We start from the raw sequence: 19,899 nt of genomic DNA on the forward strand, positions 1-19,899 counted from the left end.
TTTTAAGGTGTCTTTGTCTATTTTAATCAATCAACTTCCTAAATCTTAATCTAATATAGATTAAGATTTTTTATCTGCTAGAAAGTTTTATGTCAGCTTACTGAAAACAAATTAATTAGCTATCAATTGAGCATTTTATATCTGTTATTTTTAGATAAAAATCTTTGGTTTTCTTCTCATTAAAAAATTTCTTATTGATTTTAAATTATTTTCTTAAACATAATTATTCTAGCTTTCTTTCTTCCCTTCCTTCCTCCTTCCCCTACCGCCATGTACGGGACTTCTATTAGAAGTATTCTTTTCCAAGGCCCATTCTTGAAAAAGAGACCAAAAGAACAAAGGAAATGACACATAAAGCAGCAGCAACAGCTTCGTCTTCAACGACACTAGAAATAGCTTCATATCTGACTCTGCTTAAACTTTTTTCTGAGATGACATGGTAACTTTCTCCCAGGTTTCTGTCACTTCCACTTTGCCACCCGGTTCCCCCCTTTGGATGAGAAATATTTCTCAAAGAGTACCTTCCATCTCACCTGTCATACCTACTTTATCTTTGGGCTGATGAAATTGTTAGCAAGGCACAGAAAGTTTTCAGTTGTTTTATGGTCACTGATAGAAATTCCAGCTGATGACTAAGAAGTTGAAATCTTTCCATATTACTCTGTTTCCATATTACTCTATTTAAATCCACATTACTGTATTTTGTCATCTTGTCTCTATAAATTTTGTGACATTATCAGGAATGCACCAGTCCATTGCCTCTAGTTGGCCACAGGAAATGATGCTACAGTGGTATCTTTCTTTTTCTTCTCTCTTCTTCTAATTCTCCAATCTGTTTCTACCACAAGATTATTAATAAACATTCAAAATAATACCATCCTCAAAATATTATGGTACTCTCCTCCCCCACGTCACTTGGCTTATTTTGTTTTATCTTGCTTAGTTTTATTTTTTCAGGCCATATCATTCCATTAATAACTTGCAATTTTAAATCTTACATCTCTACATATTAAGAAAATCTATGAAAAATGTCCATTACTTTTTCTTTACTAAGACAATATAATACTAGATAATTTAAACTCTCAGTATATTTAATTATGATTATTTTTGAATTCCTTATCTTTTTCTTTTGTATGAATCATTGAATACTTTCTAATGCATTTATTCTTTTCTACTTTTATTAGTTGTCCATCAAGGCCTCTCTCTTTCTCCATAATTATTTGGAGGCTATTTTCATCATATCAGCTAAGTTCTAAAGAAATGTACTTTTGATATGACTCCATCCTGAGCAGGGCCCCATTGTTTTTGTGTCATTGTTCTTATACGTATGTGGCAATTATAATTCTATGATTCCAGAATCTTGACAAAACCATTTGACTTTTTCATTCCATTTCATGTAGATTTTGAAGCTACTGACTGCTTTCCATTGTATCACTTTTTACAGTCATGAAACAGATTTCTTCTAGCTTGCCACTAAATTTGCTTTGAATTCTTCTCCCCAAATTTAGTTTAACCTTAAGGTATATTGTGTTACTTAAAAGCATTTTTCATTTCCTCTGTAATCCTAATAAATACAGACTAATAGCCCCTGAGTAAGTAATTTATAGCACTGCACCTTGCTTTCTTTATGTATGAAGTAAGGATTTGAATAAAATGGTTCCTACCACTAAAAGTACTTTTGGACAACATACAAAGGAGCCTTATCTGAGATTTGACGTGATATATGCACGTTTCCATCATGTATTTACCAATTGTTTTTTAATAATAGCTTCATTGAGATGTAATTTACATACCACAAAATTTACCTTTGTAAACCATACAGTTCAATCATTTTTAGTATATTCACCAAGTTGATTGACCCCATCACTAATTTTAGAACATTGCATTACTCCAAAAATAACCTCCATTCCCATTATCAATTATTCTCTGTTTTCCCTCACACCTTCTCAGAACCATGAATATTCTATTTCTATTGATTTGCTTATTCTGGACATTTCATATACATTAATCTTGCAATATGTGGTCTTTTGTAATTGTCTTAATTCCTTTAGGTCATGTTTTCAAAGTTCATGCTTGTGTAGCGTCTATCCATATTTCATTCCTTTCAATGGTTGAATAATACTCTATTGTATGAGCATACAACATTTTGCTTGTCCATTCACTTATGATTAGATATTAAGGTTGTTTTCACTTTTTTGGCTATTATGAATAATGCTGATCTGAACATTTGTGTAGAAATTTTTGTGTGGATATATATTTTTATTTCTCTTGGGTGTATACGTAGGAATAGAATTATTGAGTCATATGATAACTCTACATTTAACATTTTGAGAAACTGACAAACTGTCTTCAAAATGGCTGCAACATTTTATAATTCAACTAACAATGAATGAGGGTCCCAATTGCTCCTCATCCTCACCACTGCTTGTTATTTTCTGCCTTTTTAATTTTAGGCATCCTGGAAGTGATATCTTGTTGTGGTTTAGATTTGTATTTCCCTAATGACTAACGATGTTGAAAATTTTTCATACATATTGGACATTTGTATATCTCCTTTGGAGAAATGTCCGTTCAGATCCTGTGCCCAATTTTTAAATTGGTTCTTTTTTATTTGTAAGTTGTTAAGAGTTCCTTATACATTCTAGATAGAAGTTGCTTGTCAGATACAATGATTGTAAATATTTTCTCCCATTCTAAAGGTTGCCCTTTCATTTTCTTATGGTGTCCTTTAAAGCACAAAGTTTTAAAAATATTGATGGGCTTCAGATTATTCATATTTTCTTTTGTCTGTTGTGCTTTTAGTATTATTTCTAAGAACCCATTGTCTAAGCTGAGTTTACAAAGATTTACACCTATGATTTCTTCTAAGAATTTTATAGGTTTAGCTCTTATATTTACTTCTGTGATCCATTTTGAGTTAATTTTTGTATATGGTATGAAATAAAGGTCCAAATTTGTTCTTTTTTTTTTTTTACATGTGGATTTCTAGTGTCCCAGGGCCATTTGTGGAAAAGACTCTTTTATACCCACTGAATTATCTTGACACTCTTGTTCAAAATCAATTGACCATAGATGCATAGGTTTATTTCTGGACTCAATCTTACTCAACTGATCTATAAATCCATTCTTAGGCCAATCAAAATTGCCTTGATTACAGTAGCTTTGGAATAAGTTTTAAAATTAAGTACAATTCTTCCAAATTTGTTTTTATTTTTCAAGATTGTTTTGGCTAGTCCAGGTCTGGTAATTGTTTTCAGAGGTGGTAAATATGTTTAAGGACCATTAGTTCTTAAGAAGCATTCAGTTGCTATATTCTAAGTTGTGGCTTATGTTTTTTAAATTTGCATTTTCTGCAGTTATTATCACCTTATTTCTAAGAGTTCTAGAAACTCATAACCTTTCCACATATGTGGGCAAAATGATTGTTAACCTGGTATCTCATAAGGCACAATATTGGCTTTATATTGTTGAAGAACTCCATGCTTGATTTGCATTTTGAGAATTGCCTGAGAGAGCCACCAAGCATAGGTAGTTATTTTAGATCATTCGTAATTATGACATAGGCTTTTCCATGTGGTAGAAATAAAGGGTAAGAAGTTAAACCAACTGTTTGGACTCTACTTAGTGATGGTTTATTAATGGTCAAGCCACAGACTTCTTGGTAGAACACTGTAAAAAATAACATCTCTCTCTCCTTGGCATGGAAAATTAATTTGTTATGAATTTTAATTATTGTTTCAATTTTTAAGTTATAATGTATTATATTTAAAATTTTACATAAAATTGATGTTCAGATTTACACTAGACACATTAGACATACACTAGATACACTGTATTACCTAGCTAATCTCTCTGCAGGTCCCAAATTTGAGAAACACTATCCTGGAGGTTAAAGAGAACATTTAACAAATACTAAAAAATTTTCAAACTGGCCATGAGAAATCCTGTGCCTCAGAAATCATGTGGCATTTTACAAGTACTTAAAAACCATTTTCTGCAATTCATGGAGATAGAATGACCAAGGCAATGATAAATATCCCAGGATAGCTCATATGTGGATTTATTTCGCCTTTGTATCTGGTGGTGTGATTGCTGGTAGAGGACTTTTACTATCTTTAACAACACACAGAATTGATTTTCTAAATGAAATGCATCACAGAAAAAGTGTCTAGTGAATAATTTTAATAACAATTTATGGAGCTATCGTGGGACAAGCAGTCCTCTAACACTTATTTGCCCTTGAGATTTAGAAGAAATCATATCTCCAGTGCTCATAATATGGAGCTAATTTAACTGAGTTCAAGTTAGCTGTGAACAAATGGATTAACAAGCACCTTATTAAAATTTTAATTTACATTTCATTTATCACATTTAATAGAATCAACTTTGTTGTTTCAGGGTGGGAAAAAGCATTAATTTCCAAGCACACTTTAGGTACCATTAATTTCAAATGTTTTTATTGTTGGTTTTCATAGTTCCCATAATTACATACCTTACGTTAGCATGGAAATATAAGAAGCATAGCATAAAATTTTGCTCCTAAAGAGCATTTAATTATTCAACAAATTAAAAGCATTTATGTTTGTATAGCTTATGAATTTTCTTGCCACTGTAAGAATGTTTAATTAAGGTAATTTAAGATCTTTGGTTCTTTCATGATATCATTTAGGTAGTTAGATATTTCTGTATATGGAGAAATAGTCTGGATTCTCACTGATAATGTTTTGATTTAAGTCTTTATTACTTAGGCTACTTATTTTTTCCTTTGTCTCTTAAGTATTTCTGCTCATTGCATATGACAGTATTCTAATCATATTTGTTAACAAATATTTAGGCATTTATTGGAAGAAAATTGCTATGTAATGAAAATTGTACATGATAATATTTTGTATAATACCAATGAGCAAGGGACTGATGAAAAAAATGTTAACTTTAAGAGGAAAAAAGAAACTAAAGTCATTGTGCATATTAAAACCCTTTTACTCGAAGTCCTGCCCCTAAAGCAAATCAGTTGAATACCTGAATAAGATTGAAAGGATATTCCTACCTTTTACTTTTTGCTCTGTCTTTAAAATTGACTTATAATTATAATGCTTGAATTCTACTGGTTCTTATGAAATAATTGATGGCTATGATCCATTTTTATAATGCCAATCTAAGGACTTGATATACTTGAAGGCATACTTTAATCACCTTATAGATTTCTGAATAAGGAAAAAATAAGCATATATTGAAGGGCCTGTATTCTGTTTTCAGAATTAGTATCCTGTCAAGGTATTTTTCAGATTATATCATCAAAATAGTAAAAAGTAACATTTCCTTAAAGTGAGACAAGTGATCTAATTTTAATGACAGCTACTGTTAATGTCAGGCACCCCGATATAGTTTATAATGCTTAGTAATTACAGCAATCTTTCTTCTCTTTTACTAATTATTTCAAGAAAAAGAAGTAAAAGCTTCAAGAATGGGCACAAAAGGCAGCTATATTGGATCTTTTTTGTAAAGCAAATAGCTTTCAAATCATTCCATTAGCTGTCATCAGAGTACAAAAAGAATTAATCAAAAATGACACCAATCTTTTTTTTTTCTACTTTTTTTTTTTTTTGACACCAATCTTAAGGGCCTGCCAAAATCTCATGAGAAAAACAATCCCATCATAAAAAGAGAGAAATTAAGGGTACTGTCCCTGATTCCAGAAAAGGATTTCACTTTTTTCCCCTATGCACCAACATGTGTATTATAGAGGATTATATGTAAAATGTATGTTTTAAATTCTTCTAGTGCAATTATTGTAAGCAATTAATTTGTCTAATCAATACATTCCTCTATATCTTGTTTTTATCTGAGTTATCCTTTTTTTCCCAATCAGTATATTTATTAACTTATTTTCTTGATTTTGATTATTTTTAGCATAATATTTGAAATTCTTAGAATCTTGAGTAAAAATTGTGTAGAATCACAACAGATAAATCATATATTACTTGAAAACTAAAAGTAAGGTAAAAGTAGGGAAGCACATATGAGAAAAGGTCTTTTGTTGAGCCTAAAAAAGAATATCCAAGAATTTCTAATACCTTTATCATACCGTTGTTTTTGAGTACCTACTGAAATAATGACTTCATGTTTTCTTAGAGTGTTTCTAGCCTACATGGTCTTGTTTGTTAAAACTTGATAATTGGTAATCCTGGAATGTGCATAGGGGTAAATATTACTTCTTTTTTTTTATTTTTTATTTTTTTATTATGTTATGTTAGTCACCATACAGTACATCATTAATTTTTGATGTAGTGTTCCATGATTCATTGTTTGCGTAAATATTACTTCTATAAAAGAGTTAATCAAAGCTCAGAGTAATGACATTGCCCGGATAAGTGCTCAAGACCATTTTAGAACCTGGGTCTACTTCTTCAGTCCTCTTTTATTACTTTACAGCTTGTAACCTACTGTGATCTGTGTAAGCACCATGGACTTCAAAGTTCAGTAGGAAATGCATAGGAGAAACACATTAAAGTTAACTTTCTTCTTTCTAATTCTCTGTTTGAGATACATTAGTGAACAAAACAAAGGTCCCTGTTTTTGTGAAATTTATATTATAGTAGAGGAAGACAGAAAATGAATAATAAACATAATAAATGAATAAATGGAAGAGTGAATAACGAATAAGTGAGTAAATAAATAAATAAATAGAGTTTGTTAGATGATATTAAGTTCTACAAAACAAAGAAAATTAAGACATGGGGGATTAGGAGTGCTGGGGTGGAAGAGTAGGAAGAGATTACCCTTATTGGAGTTTCTTTCTACTTTTTTTAGAAAAGTGTGTTGATCTCTAATGCCTCATTTTAATATACATAATAAATATAACAACAACTTAAAGATAAATTACATAAATATAAATTATATGTGTATGCACATATGGTTGTGTATACACACAGATTGATCTTTATTATTCAGAGATTCTATATTTGTGAATTCACCAACTTGCTAAAATTTATTTGTAATTTCAAGTCAATATTCATGTCACTTTTTTGGTCACTTACAGACATGCACATACGCAGAGAAGCAAAAAAATTGAGTCACCTGGTATACATGTTCTTAGTTGAGGTTGCAAAGCAACATTGCCTTCTTATTTCAGTTCTCATACTGCACACAGTGTCCTTTCCAAGGTATCTTTAGTGCCACATTTTTCACAACTTTGTTGTTTTTTGTTGATGATTTTTCTGCTTAAAATACCCCCCAAACATACTGATGAAGTTTTATTTGTTATCCCTAAACACAAGACGCTGTGATATGCTTTGTGGAGAAAATAAGTGTGTTAGATTAGCTTCATTCAGGGATGAGTTCTAGTGCTGTTGGCTGTGAGTTCAATGTTAATAAAACAACAATATATATGAAATAAAGTGTATTTCTTTTATTTTTTTAAAGAATTTATGTATTTATTTGAAAGAGAGACAGAGAGCTTGAAAGAGAGCATTATTAGGGGACGGGAGGAGCAGAGAGAGAGAGGGAGAAGCAGACTCCTCCCTGAGCAGGGAACCTGCCCTGATGAGGGGCTCTATCCCAGGACCATGGGATCCTGACCTGAGCCAAAGGCAGATGCTTAACTGACTGAGCCACTTAGATGCCCCAAATAAAGTGTATTTAAGCATCACATATTAAACAAGGTTATGTATTGATAGGTTGATGAAAATGTTGTGACCAGAGGTTGGCAGAAACCTAGTCCTGTGTTTTCCCTAGGGACAGTAACTTAGTATTTGCTAACTCAGACTTTGCAGTGACTTTATAGAACATAACTACTGCAAATAACAAGAAGTAACTGTATAAGTTTATAAGGCACTTAATATATATTAAAATTACATCTTTAATTGCAAATACTTCTAATAATTTTTACCAATAAGACTGGTTATTTCCCATAGTTATTATATTTGCTAGCTATATACTTTAAGTTTAGTATTATTCTATATGATATAAAAGCTTAAAAATTATTTTCTTTAGGAATTATTGGGTGATTCTGGTTGAGATTTCTCAATCTGATGTTGTTTGATGAGAAACTATTTTGGAGCTCCTTGAATATGTTTTTATTATCTAGGATCTTGCCACTTGATACGTGATTTATTTTAATGTTTTTTATGTCTCTTATGCTCATTTTTGTATTTTCCTTCCAGTTTTCTCTCCATGCTTCAGTGTAGGTATTTTCTATTAACCTAAATTCCAGTTTAGTAATCTTCTCTTATGCTCTATCTAGCCTATTGTTAACTTATTGCCTGAGTTCATAATTTCAGTTTCAATATTTTACTTTTGTAGAATTTCCACTTGATTTTTTTATAGATACTAGTTCTTTATTTTAATGGATTTTGTAATGAGGTTTTGAATATGCAAAATTAAACTCAGAATTGACTATGGGGTAGAAAGTTAAATTGCTCTGCCTAATACAGTGAGATGGCCTAGAAACAGACTGGTAGAGAGATATGGAGAGCAACCCGAAAGCCAGAAGGTGCTCTGAGGAATATGGTGAAGGACCTGTACAGAAAAAGGACCAGTGAAAAATGTTGTGATATAATCATACACCCTTCCCCTCACTGTCTCTCTCTCTCTCTCTCTCTCACTCACACACACACATACATACACACACACGCACACACACATGCATAGACACACACACCCCACTTACCTGGTACATTCAGCTAAGACTGCTGTTCATGCATGCCCTTGCAAATTACTTTGGGGGAAATCAAGAAAAAAAAAAAAAAACCCAAACAAGAAGTTTCACATCTAAAACAGTGAGATCAGAACAACTGAAGAACATGAAATACAGGTGAGATTAAGTCTAGCAGGCCTAGGAACTCAGAGCCAGGAGTTCCCATGAAAACCTAATCCCCTGAGAATTCACAGAAACTGCATGTAAGGCTTTGGACTCCCTTTGTGCTAAAGGTTTAAAGCTCACTTACAAGTAATTGAATTACAAGTAATTGAAGCAAAGAGTGGGTTTGTAGGAGTTTGTCCAGGAAGACTATAAAAATGAGAATTATTGTTTGGAGCCAAGGATGGATCCATGTGTAACAAAAACGTCTTGAAGGAAGGCACTCACGAAGGTAAGAGGGTAACGAGATAGGTGATGTCCAAGAGTCAAAACAGCAGAGTGTGTTAGGGAGAAGGGGATGGTAAACACATTTAGTTATCAAGTAAGATAAGACTGAATAAATATTTTTTTCTTTTGGTCACTTAAATGGTGTGTATCTTTAGCAAGAGCAATCTAAGAGAGTAGCTATTGTGCTAGAAGCCAGAAAGTAGTGGGCTGAAGCATGATCCGTACATAATCAATAAATGTGGTAAGCACTTACTCCTTTTGCAAGAAGCTTTGCAGTAAGGTAAGGAGGGAAAGAGAATGATAGATAGAAGAGGGTTGTGAAGTGCTCTTATAAAATGTGCTGATGAGAAAGGGCCACAAGGGAGGGAGAAACTAAATATACACCAGAATACACTCCTTCTTAAGTGTGTGTGTATGTGTGTGTCACAGTCTCTGATTATCTAATGAAATCTTTTCACTTTCAAAAAATACATATCACATGTACTTACCAAAGTTGGCATACATTTGAGGGGATTACTGGTGTCCTGAAAACTGACTCTGAGTAACTATCATCAGTTGAAACTTAATGCTTGCTCTTGAGTATTACCCCTATGAAAATGTATTATATATGTTCTCTATCTATATATATCTATGTATATGTCATCTCCCTCTCTCTCTCTATTTCTCATAATAACTGTGTAAGGCAGCCATTATTTTCATTTTTTTAGAGGATATAAAACTGAGGTTTCAAGAGAGTGTGTAACTTGTTTAAAGCCACAGAGCCCGAAAGTGGCAGAGCAGTAATGGACAAAAGCCTTGATCTTTCTTATAGATTCTATTCCCATAACTCCTATGAAACATGCTAAAGGATCAAAGTGTCTTTTTTGATTGGTGCCTGACTCAGAGAAAACTACTGTCATTCTAGAGAATATCTTTCGTATCAGTTTTAGAGTTCATTCTCACAGAGTTAGAAGAGTCTGAGTCAGTGCGCTATTCTCCTTGAATCCCACAGAACCACTTTCCTTAGGACATGTGGTATACATTTTAATGTGATTTTTGTCAAGTTGTCCTGTTAAGAGACCCACTCCAATTAAAACATTATCCAAAAACTGTTATAGATTCTCTTAACATTTGTCTCTGCCAAAAGTGTGAAGTGTCTGAGATTGTATTCTACTCGGAAGCTAATAATTCAGCCAGTAGCAGTTTTGTAGAAGCTGGAAGAAGACATGAGACTCCTAGGTCAGAGACAAAGACCTTTATTACTCATGGCACACTGAGCAGCAGGAGCGCTGGCATATTTGTATCAGTTTTCTTTGTCTCCTTGTTCCATGGGTGCAGTGGGCCCAAGACAGATGCTTGCATGTGCAGTATATGTGACAGGAGACTCACAGATGATCACTGAGTTTAGGGAAACTCAATCTTTGTAATGGACAGTCAAATGGGCTCTTTGTTCTGGAGGGAGACACATCTCTATCTTTCTAGGCTGTAAGCAACCCTGTCTTTTGCTCTGAAGAGGGGACACTGTATCTTCCAAGGCTGTGTGTTATACAAACATCTTTGAAAAGATCGTCTAGAGCAAAGGGTAGTTAGTGACTCAAAACAAAAGGCGATTAATGCCTCACTTTACAGGTCTTGCAGAAATATGTGAAACTCATTGAGAATTATCTTCCAACAGGCTCTAAAAATTCATCTACCTTTGCAAACATTGGACATTTTGTTGGGAGCTTTTCCCATTTTAATTGCTCAGTATACTATGCCACTTAGTCAGCATCCTTGCTTAGAAACACACATTTTGATCTTATTATGCTGTGGGTATGATTATCATATGAATCATAAATGATGGTATGATATGATCACCACCTTAAAGTCAGAGAAAACTCTTATTTCTCTTCAATTACATATAATTACCCTTGGAAAACAGTATTGAAAGACTAATTTTACATTGGTGTGTCACTTAATTACACATCAGTAATGACATGAAGAATTCAAAATGTTCTGTAAATTTCCTCCAAAAAAAGAAATTAATAAAGTGAAGGCATTTCTTACTCCAGTATTACCGAAATCAAGACTCTGTGGATCATCAAGTTTTTATACATAAATTTAGGTTGCTGACACTCAAACTGAGTAATCAAGCTTTTCAAAAGCTTCCAATTTCTCACTTGGGGAAGTTGTGGGAGCCCAAAGGGTCTGTTGGTCACTCTGCTCCAGGCCCTCCTTCGATGCATTTGCTTAAGCTCATTTCTTCCTTGAAGGAATGCTCTAGGGACTTAGCTTGCTTTCTTCCCTTCTTGATACCTGTGTGCTTATCCATTCCATCCTCTTGGCTTTTTTTTCCTCCCTCTCTCCCTCTCTCCCTCCCTCCTGCCCTCCTGCCTTTCCTCCCTCCCGCCTTCCTTTCCTTCCTTCCTTCCTTCCTTCCTTCCTTCCTTCCTTCCTTCCCTCCTTCTCAAGCCTAATTGCAGACTAAAGCAATCTCCCTCACTCTTCTCTTCCTAACTACTTTGGAAAACACAGAGATGCTTTTCTATTGGAGGATTTTAAATGATAATCACTGTGAGGAAAGCAACTGAGATTAACTAATTAACAGATTAACTATCCAATGAAGTTATATATCTGTAAGAATATTTGTAGAATATCTGTATAATATCTATAAGAATTCTTCAAAGGCTCCCCATTTCCTACAGGATAAAGCCCAGACACCTTAGCCATAGAAGTCAACCTATCATCCATCTCTACTTCTCTTTCTATCCTCATATCACTCATCATTTGTGGTGCTGTTGCCTTTGCCACACTGTTTCTGGTCAGAGTCTCCCCTGTATTCATGTTTCTCCATCTTTATGAGATGCCTTTTCCTGTTATGTTTCCCTTACTTATTTTTCCTCTTCTTTGAAGACTCTGTATTCCGAAGTTTTCTGAATTGATCTCCAGGAAGTTTTCTCTGACTATAAGGGATGCACCCTGTATATGTGTACATATACACCCATGATGTATCATGTATATCTTTATATTGTGATTAGCCCAATTTAAAGTATTATAATATATAATTATAAAATATATTCTACAAATAATATTTATATTTATAAATTATATATATATATATATATAAATCCTGCTCCTAAACTACAAGTCAGTGAGGGCAAGTACAAATATTTCCCTAGGACATACGGTAGGTATTCAACTGTTATTGAATGAAAAAGTAAATACTGCTTTCCAATATCACCTCTGCTGGTGCCAGTCTCATACCATATATTCTTCCAATCCAAGCAATTCATTTGCCATCCTTCCCTTCTTCCTATGCTTTCACTCATGCTCTTCCCTTGTCAGAATGGCAATCTCTAACTCAAGCCCCACTTCCCCCATTAAGCCTTAACTGACAAACTGTCACCTCTACCACTGATAGAATGAAAGGATGCTCCCAATGAATCCTGCATAGATACTTCAATTGTCACACTTAAAACACATTTTTAACACATTATTTTTATGTCATTGTTTCACTACTAGTTATAAGCCCTTGAGGATGAGATAGTTTGGTAATTATTCTTGTCATTCTAAAACCTATCATAAGGACTGCCACTTGATCGTTTGTTGAATAAATAAATTGATTATTCAATAAATGGTGACTCTTTACCTATAATATCTGACTTCCTAGCTGATTCAGTAATAAAAGCTCATGGCTTCTGCTATCCACTTTTGTAATGCTGTGGGTAGCATTCATCAAAATCAGTTTTTATCTTTGACTTTTCTTCTTGGTTGAAGCTATAATAAAAACCAGGCTCTACATCTCTGTCTCAGATGGGACATTTGAATTTTTGAGGACCTCTTAACTAGTTAACTCCTAATTACCCAGGTTTTTATCCAGCCAACAAATTATAATCTCTCGCTAGACAGTTCTTAACAAAAACATACTTGTATCTAAAGGTATTGGATAAATATATATATTATTTACATATGTTGGAGAAGAGCATTTGAGGAACATTTCCTAGACATTTGGCAAGAACAATTCATCCAGGAGTAGTTACACAAACACTTTCTGAATGGCCACTCTGCCTGGCAAGACCTCTTAAGTAGAAATCAAATAGAGAGATAAGATTAGACTGGATAAAAGTAGAGTAGCAATTGTGTTAGAGTCATTTCTCATAAGAAGCTGGGTTTTCTTACTATTTAGGAATGCAGTGGAAGAAAGTATGGTATTATGTATTTATTTAAAAGGCAAAAGCAAATGGTATGTTCTGGTTATGTTTTAGGAAACACAAAGAAAACAATACTAAGTTAATAGCCACTTTGATAAGATTTTTAGAAAACCGGAAGTTGGAAGAGATACAAAATGCAGTACTCATAAATTAGACTTGTAGATCTGGTGGCTAGTTGCCTATATATAGAATAATCATTCAATACAGCCTTATTTTTGTGAAACAAAAATTCTAGATATCATAGTGGGCAGAAAACTGCATTTCAGAAACATGTTTTAAGGGGGAATGGTGGGGGGAGCTTTCTTTTTAGTTTTAAAGGGACTAATTTAGAGCAGAGACCAAGGCTTTTTTTTTTTTTTTTTAATATGACAGATGTCACACATAGATAAAGAAGATCCAATCATCACTAAATGCATCAAGTAATTTGTTGCTTCATAACTAGTTCTGGCCACCAGACTTCTTTCATGCATGGGTCAACATGTAATGGTAGGGAAAGGCTGAACTGAGACAAATGGGCACCCAGAGGACTTAGTCAAACCAATCTTATTTAAATAATTGTTCAACATTTGTTTGTAAGAAATGCTGAAGAAGATGCTAAAGAAATGCATCCCACAGGGAGAAATCTAGAAAGAAGATCACTTACAGCACTATTTCACACTTCTTCTCTAGCAAATCAGCTCTAGCTGACTTGTGTCCCCAACTCAGTCAACAAGTCAGATTTGTAAGGAAATTCGTGGCTACCATCTATTACTTGAGCATGGCTCCTTATTGGAATAGGCTGTGGAGAAACCATTTTCACTCAGAGGAACTTAGCAAAGTATCATCTTGCAACCACATATGGTACTTCGGCTGAAATTCTTATTACATTATTTTTATCCTTAATTCCGTATTTCCAAAAATGTTTTATTTTTTCCTTATAAATCTTGACCAGAACAACTGTCTTACTGGGATTGACTACTTATTGGTAACCCAATTATAATGGAAGCTCATGGAGCACAGCATCCCTCAATTTTGCCCAATGTCTCCATCTGTTACAAGTCTTGTTTAGTTGTGTTTTTGTTGTTGTATACTTGTGTTAGAGGGTGTAATTATCCACAGGAGTATGTTTTAAATCAGAGTTTTATTCTGAAAATAAAAAGTGTCTGAAATTTTAATCTATTAAGCAAACACAGCAATAGAGTGGAACAGCCAAACATTGTTTAGTTACTCACAAGAACTCTTCACTTTTTGTCAGCAGCCAAGATTCAGGATTAAAAGTGGTCTTCATCAAGCTTCACATATTCCACAGAGATAGGTTTTGGATAAATCTCTATCATTATAGCTATAGCTGTATTCATATCTACATTGAGTTACTTTAGGAACATGGCCTGAACTAAATGCTTATAGGTTCTATCTGTTGATCTAGCAGTCATCTGTAATATCTTCATTTTATAGTTAAGAAATTTAAATTCAGAAATAGTAATTGAGTGAGTAGAACAGTCAAGATTAAAGTGACTTCTCTCTCTCTCTTTTAAAGATTTTATTTATTTATTTATTTTGAGAGAGACAGAGAGCACGAGCAGGGTAGGGGGCAGGTAGAGGCAGAGGCAGAAGGAGAGGGAGAAGCAGACTCCCTGCTGAGCAGGCAGCCTACTGCAGGGCGCATCCCAGGACCCTGGGATCATGACCTGAGCTGAAGGCAGCCACTTAACCTACTGAGCCACCCAGGCGCCCCAAAACGAATTGTCTTTTGATTAAAAACTATAACTCCCCAGGACGCCTGGGTGGCTCAGTTGGTTGGGCGACTGCCTTCGGCTCGGGTCATGATCCTGGAGTCCCGGGATCGAGTCCCACATCGGGCTCTCTGCTCGGCGGGGAGTCTGCTTCTCCCTCTCACTCTCCCTCTGTGCTCTCTCTCTCTCTCAAATAAATAAATAAAATCTTTAAAAAAAAACAACAAAAAAACTATAACTCCCTTCTTCCCCCACCCATTAAAGAATATGCTACAAAAATCTAATTGGTAAAAAAAATAATACGAATATTGAAATTGACATTTTTGAGGATATATCTCAATGATTTATTATAAAATTTGAGGGGAGATAAAACTCTCCTTTAAGACAATCTTGTTATCACCCTCCTCTCTCGCCATACTTGATTCCATCATTTGCGGTACTCAGTGGCACTGTATAGCAGGGAGAGGGGAAAAGAAGCCTATGGTCTCCAAAAAGCACATTGTTAAACTAGAAGGGATTAGTGAGGTAGTGGGGAGAATCCTTCCTTACTTCTTACATGAGCATGGTTGGTTACTTATATTTTACAAGTAAGATAATGTTAAGTGTCACTGGGAAAGTTTCTGAGAATCTAGCCCAGGTAAGAGGAAAAGAAAACAGAAAGAATTGTAAGGTGTGTTTGCTGGAGTACCATCAGCATAAGGGGATCTGGCCTGAGATGAGAGGTAAGTGTCTGGATTTAAGGAACCTGGAGTGGGTCTTGAATGGAAAAGACATGAGAAAACTTGAAGCCAAAGAATTATGCCTTGTCTTTTACAGCTGTACCTAGGACTGGCTCACTGATAATTTGGGAATATAGGGCCCTTGGAGACTAAGTTAGAGTTTTCAAAATTAAAGATAAATTATCTGAATCAAGTTGGATTATTAAATCGGATTATAATATCCACTACTAATAAAGACATTATGTTCTTTAATGTAACTTCTTGGAGAGTGGCCTCAGTAGTCAGGTGTAGAGATGTATCCATCACTTCATTATTTGTTAATTCTACAAATATTTACTGGCTTCCTATTTGATGTCAAATACTGTAGTAATACTAGGAGAGTTATCAGTAATGTGACATTTATGACCACTGACCTTATGGAGCTCCTCCCGTGAGATCAGGGTTGATTTCTTATTTTCTCTGCACTGTTTGAAATTCCCATCCACTAAAACTCTTTTTAGCATGCATCCCCTCCCTCCAGTCTGCCTTTACTCCTATGCATCTACTTTAGTTTGAACCTGTAGGAATATCAGTACTTTCTTCCAAATCTTATTGATTTAGATGTGAGGAACACCATACCAACTACTGGGCCAGGAGGCACAAGGCGAAAATTTCCTGCTGAAAGAAAACAAAAACAAAAACAAAAAAACCCCTCACACTTTGACATTCTAATGAGTATGTCAACAGAATCCAGTTTTCTAGATGAGAAAATGTAGGTTAGAAAATCAGAGCAAGAAGCCAAGTGTTCTCTCTGTGCCTACAGATGGACTAATGGCCTACAGATTAAGGATTAATCTTTAAAAGAAAAATAGTCTTGAGGCGCCTGGGTGGCTCAGTCTTTAAGCATCTGCCTTCGGCTCAGGTCATGATCCCAGGGTCCTGGGATCGAGCCCCACATCGGGCTTCCTGCTCTGCAGGAAGCCTGCTTCTCCCCCCTCCCCCCCACTTGTGTTCCCTCTCTTGCTGTGTCTCTCTCTGTAAAATAAATAGATAAAATCTTTTTAAAAAAATAAATAAATAAAAGAAAAATAGTCTTAAGGACTAAAAAAAGTTTTTTAAAGTACATTGAAGATGGAAACACAGAAATCTGAACCAGGGTTACATCACTTTTGAATATTGGCTGGCAACAAACCAGTAGCCAGGCATTTAAACAAAAGTGGGGGGCTGGGTTGAAATAACAAGTCAACAGGATGTGGAGAAACTAAGAAATGTAAAAAGATGGCAAAATGTTAGGCTGAGTTCAGTAGCAACAATTGGAATTTATCTCTGAAGGGCAAGTAGCATAAATCAGGCTAAAAATTGAACTTGCGTTTTTAGAGTTTTATTTGGTTTAAAATTGTGACCCAGTTGTCAGCTTCAGTTATTATACTCTGGCCCCTTAATATCATAGACTGGGTGTTTAAACAACAAACATTTATTTCTGATAGTTTTGGAGGCTGGGAAGTCCAAGATCAAGGTGTGGGCCCATTCAGTTCCTCCATGAGGGCTCTCTTCTTGGCATGCAGGTCGCTGCCATCTTCTATATCCTCATATGACTGAGAGAGAGAGAGAGATGCAAACTCTCTGGTATCTCTCTCTCTTTTTTAAAGGTTTTATTTATTTATTTGAGAGAGAGAATGAGATAGAGAGAGCATGAGAGGGTGGAGGGTCAGAGGGAGAAGCAGACTCCCTGCCGAGCAGGGAGCCCAATGTGGGACTCGATCCAGGGACTCCAAGATCATGACCTGAGCCGAAGGCAGTCGCTTAACCAACTGAACCACCCAGGCGCCCTGGTATCTCTTTTTATAGGGCATTAATCACAATATGAGGACCCCCCCATGACCTCATCTAAACTTAATTACCTCCCAAAGGCCCCATCTCCAAATATAACAATGAGGGTTAGGGCTTCAACATATGAATTTGGTGGGAAGGGGGGCACAGTTCAATTCACAGCATTCTACCTCTGGTCCTCCAAAATTCATGTCCTTATCACATGCAAAAAAATATTCATTTCATCCCAACATCCCCCTGAATCTTAACTCATTCCAGCATCAACTCCAGAAATCTAAAATCCAGAGTCACATCCAATATCACCTAAATTAGATATGAATGAAACTTGAGGTATATGATTCATCTTGAGCCCAAATTCTTCTCCAGCTGTGAATCTGTAAAACCAGACAAGTTATACACTTAAAATACAATAGTGAGAGAGGCATAGGATAAACATTCCCATTCCAAAAGGGAGAAATAAGAAAGAAGGAAAGGATGACAGGTGCCTGCCGAGCAAGTCCAAAACCTAGCAAGGTGAATTCCATTAGATCTTAAGGCTTGAGAATAATTCTCTTTGTTTTGATGCTCTTCCTTCTGGATCTACTGGGGTGGAGGCCAATAGCAACCAGTAAAATTAATTCACCCCCATTTCCATATCCTGTGGAATTGTACAGCCCTCTCCAAGATGTTTGTGAATTTCTCAGGCTTAGGTTCTCACAGTTTCTGACTGTGAAACTATCAGACTATAAGAAACTGGCTCTTGCACATAACATTCATAGGCATGTTGAACTTTACTGAAGATTTTGGGAAGTATTTTAAGGAACACATGCAAGAAATGTTAAGACATTAAATTGAACACTAGTCATTCTATTCTTAAAGTATTCTTTAGCCATTCTGAGGCGGGTTTCCATTGGCTGATTTCTGGCACTGTCCCCACCTCCACATATCATCCCACTGGTTGATCCTTTATCTTCTCTGTTCTCCCCCGCTTCCTTTCAAGAACAAACCAAAGCCATCTCCTTGTGACCTACATTTGCCTTTCTTGTGTTGCATACTGCAGACATTGTTTCCTGTGCTTCCAGCTTCCACCCTCTGCTTCAGTTGGCTCATGAAATTATTTTCTCAAAAACATTCCCTGCCTAGGAAGAATTATGATGCCAACTGTTAAGATACATATAATATTTTGGTGAATTACATGTGTTTCTTCTATATAATATGAAAAACGAGGGAAAACACAATGAATAAAGATCATCTCTGATTTTACCATTTCCAGATTGATTATGACATTTTAACCAGTCTGCATGTTTCATTCTTTTTTTTGTAATTTATTTTGCACATTTATATATGCAGATAACCAAAATGGAATAATACTTAGTAAATTAATTGATAATTTGTTTTACCCACTTAATCCAGCAGATGCTTATCAATGTCAATAAATGTTTTTCTACATCATTATTTATAATGACTATTTAGTATTTAACTGTAAGAAGATAGCATATTGCATTGGTCCTCTACTACAGCACATGCATGTTTGTTTCTACATTTTTGCTAATATAAACAATACTTTGAAACGCATTCTCAAGTGTATACCTTTGCTCTACATATATCCACAGTGATTTTTAAAGATAAATTCCTAGAAGGGAGAGAGCTACATCAAAGGATATTTGTTACTGCCTTGAGTAGTGATGCTAAAGACTTTTCAGGCAGCCCAGCCAGAGATAACCCACCTTATGTTTAATGGGGCCATGTCCTCTAAGCAGAACAGGGCTCCAGTGGGTCCCTGGCAGAGTGAATCTGAGTCAAGAGTTATTTATTGTGGTCAAAAGAGGTTAGAACTTCAAAGTGAATCCTGATTTTGATGACCTAGGGACAGGGACAAGGCATTTTTTCATGCAGGCCTACTACTCACAATGTATATAAATTCCCATAGAGACATATATTGCTTCTCCCACCCCATGTCAAAATGCACACACTCATATACACATGCACAGTGTTTCATATTGGACACTACAGTGCCTACAGATGATGCTGTTGTTACTTTCAAGCAGTTTGAAGAACTCTTTTAAAGTTTAATTTTATTTTAAAATACCCTTTTGCTTTCTGAACATTTTGAAGTGTGCAAAAATCACCCTTTCTTCCAATGACAAATTTAAAAGTGAATTTATACATAGAAAAGTAGAGGTGTTAGTGTGAAGTGGTACTAGACAATTGTTATCAGTGCAGTATCTGTAAGTGTCCTCTCAGATGAGTAAATATTCCCTGTTGTGTCAAGTGCCTTGTAGTTGCATTACATCCTCCCTCCCTTTAAAGTACCACTTAGTACAATGGGGTGCAATTAAGCCAATAGAGCGTTGGTGATCTGAAAGGTAGCTAGCTTCCAAAGTGCTTCACTTACTCCTCTGTGTTAATAATGGATGGTTTCCCCC

The 19,899-nt window shown here is 35.2% G+C and overlaps 1 long non-coding RNA gene across 1 annotated transcript in view; it reads left to right on the forward strand.

Annotated features, from left to right (window-relative positions):
- LOC145721136 (uncharacterized) overlaps positions 1-19,899 on the forward strand; it is an 81,521-nt gene that overhangs the window by 14,172 nt on the left and 47,450 nt on the right. The window lies entirely within an intron of this gene.

The sequence above is a fragment of the Leptonychotes weddellii genome, chromosome 4, assembly GCF_054177405.1.
Source record: "Leptonychotes weddellii isolate Sample4059 chromosome 4, ASM5417740v2, whole genome shotgun sequence".
Classification (NCBI taxonomy): Eukaryota; Metazoa; Chordata; class Mammalia; order Carnivora; family Phocidae; genus Leptonychotes; species Leptonychotes weddellii.